At 35.5% G+C, this 2,764-nt stretch overlaps 1 non-coding gene across 1 annotated transcript; it reads left to right on the forward strand.

Moving 5' to 3' along the window:
* The first annotated feature begins 2,136 nt into the window (after window positions 1-2,136).
* Window positions 2,137-2,243, forward strand: LOC122708364. The gene has a single exon (XR_006345149.1). It is a non-coding gene; the product is annotated as a U6 spliceosomal RNA (small nuclear RNA).
* Window positions 2,244-2,764: the final 521 nt, after the last annotated feature.

Here is a 2,764-nt window from a genome sequence, read left to right on the forward strand (position 1 = left end):
CTATTGGCTCCTCAGAGAAGTTGCTTATTGATCATTTTGTTGTTGTTGTTCAGTCGCTAAGTAGCATCCAACTCTTTGCAACCCCATACACTGTAGCACGCCAGGCTCCTCTGTCCTCTACTGTCTCCCAGAATTTGCTCAAATACATGTCCATTGAGTTGGTGATGCTATCTAACCATCTCATTCTCTGCAGCCCTCTTCTCCTTTCAGCCTTTCCCAGCACTAAGGCCTTTCCCAATGAGTCAGCTCTTTGCATCAGGTGGCCAAAGTACTGGAGATTAAGCTTCAGCAACAGTCCTTCCAATGAATATTCAGGGTTGATTTCCTTTAGGATTAACTGGCTTGATCTTCTTGCTGTCCAAGGGACTCTCAAGAGTCTTCTCCAGCACCACAATTTGAAAGCATCAATTTCTCAGTGCTCAGCCTTCTTTATGGTTCAGTTCTCACATTTGTACATGGCTGCTGGAAAATCCATAGCTACTCTTGATCACAAAACTCTTTATTTCCTTCAAGTTTGTACCCTGGCATATAATTATATTACCTATTTAACTGATTTATTGAGTGTTCTCTTCTCTAGCCCTAAGTCATTCTGCCTATTTTCCTCTGGGGAAAAAAGGACCATTTCTATGGTAGGTATTCAGTAAATATCTATGATTAACAAATTACTACATAAGTGAGTAAACTTTTAGAGAGGAGGCGAGCTGAGTGTGCAGTGGAGGCACTAGATTCAGTGGGATTTGAGGTCAGGGAAGATTTAACGCAGAGAAAAGCATATATTGAGCCTGGAAAGGCCAACAGGAATTAGTTCAAGATAGTGCTGAGACAGTTCTAGATCTTCATGCCAAAGGCAAAAACATAACATGACAAATTTTCAGAAATGAGAGAGAAAACATAGCTCAGTTTGACAACAGCAGAAATTGTGAATTATATAGTGGTGTATCTTAATTTTTCTAAGATAACAAAAGCAAAGTAATGAAAGGCCTTGTTTACTGTGGTAATGACTTTTAAGTTGTATTTTATGTATAAAGTATGTCAAAGTAAAAGACTTTGTGAAAGTTAATTTTAGGTAGATTAGGCAATATCTAGCATGGTTTGCTAGGTTTCCAGCTAAACCAACTAGATAAGTATCAATGCCATTCACTGAGACAGGAAATAAAAGGAGGGTATTCTAATGTGAATAAAAAAATAAGAGTTCTATTAGATATATGTTTCAGATTCATTTAAAAAAGTATAAATACAGGTTTCCAAAAGACAGAGAAATACACAAGTCTAAAGATCTGAGCTGGAGATTGAGGTCAGAGGCCATGATATGATTAGAACTATTCACAGAAATTCCAGTCTTTTCAGGTAGCATTTACTTCACTCTCTCATTGTTGTAAAGCAAGGCCATGATAAGAAAATGTGATAAGCATTGATGTATGTCATGTCTGAAAAGTTGTTCTTAGAGACTGTGTAATTTATCAGTTCGTTTGATTGACCATAATGAGTGCTGGATCCCAGCCAACCAGTTTGTTTAACCTTTATTGAGTTAAGACACAGAGATACCGGAAGCTAGATTATTACAGAAAAGACTAGTCTCTCATTACTAAAGAAAATTTCAACTCATGAAAGCAGATGAGATATCTGAGAAGTGTGTAAGAAGAAAAGCATTCTAAGAACAGAGGTTGTGGATGGAACACCATCACTTGAAGGTCCAATCAATGAATATCTTCAAATGTTGCAAAGTAGAAGCAGTTGAAAGAAAACTTTAAATAAAAGCAATGTCATTGAAGCAAAAAAAGAGGGAATTTTCAAGGGAGATTGAAATAGAATTTAAACATGAGCTATTAAAATAAATTAAGAACTGGAATCGGTAATGACTTCAGTGAGAAAAGTTTCATTGGGAATGCTTGAAGCTACAGGGCAATCAGGATTAACCAGGAAGTAACACTATATTTAAAGAAACTTTTTTGTAAAAGGTAAGATGCTGTTTTCTCTGCAAGGAAAAAAATTTAAATAATGAAAACAGTTTAAATTTATCATCAGAATTTCTTTTATTTCACCTTTTAATTGCATCAATAGACTTGAATATGGTAAGTAAAATATTCAGTGCCTTAAATTCTGGGAGAAAATGTATACAATTTAAATGAAGATCAAGTACTCCCTTCAGCAGCAAATGTACTAAAACTGAAATGGTACAGAGAAGATTACTATAGCCCCTGTGCAAGGATAACATGCAAATTCATGACATGTTTCATACTTTTCTGAAAATGGTTATACTATTTCAAAGCAGTTTACACATTCAAAGAAATCCCTATCAAATTACCAGTGGCATTTCTCACAGAATTAGACCTTTTTTACAACTGGTACAAAAACACAGATGGCCAAGAATAGCTAGAGCAGTCCTGAGAAAGAAAAAGGGCTGGAGGAATCAGGCTCCCTGGTTCAGACTATATTACAAAGCTACAGTAATCAAAACTGCATGGTAATGGCACAAAACTATAAAGATATATCAATGCAACAGGATAGAAAGTCCAGAAACAAACCCACGCACCTGTGGTCACCTAACCTTAACAAAAGAGTCAAGGATAGACAATAGAGAAAAGACAGTCTCAATACATGGTCCTGGGAAAATTAGATAGCTACATGTAAAAGAATAAAATTAGAACATTCTTTAACACCACACACAAAAAATAAATTCAAAACAGATTAAAGACCTAAATATTAGGCCAAATACTATAAAACTCTTAGAAGAAAACATAGGCAGAAAAATCTCCAACATAAA

This window comes from Cervus elaphus, chromosome 14 (assembly GCF_910594005.1).
Source record: "Cervus elaphus chromosome 14, mCerEla1.1, whole genome shotgun sequence".
NCBI classification, from domain to species: domain Eukaryota; kingdom Metazoa; phylum Chordata; class Mammalia; order Artiodactyla; family Cervidae; genus Cervus; species Cervus elaphus.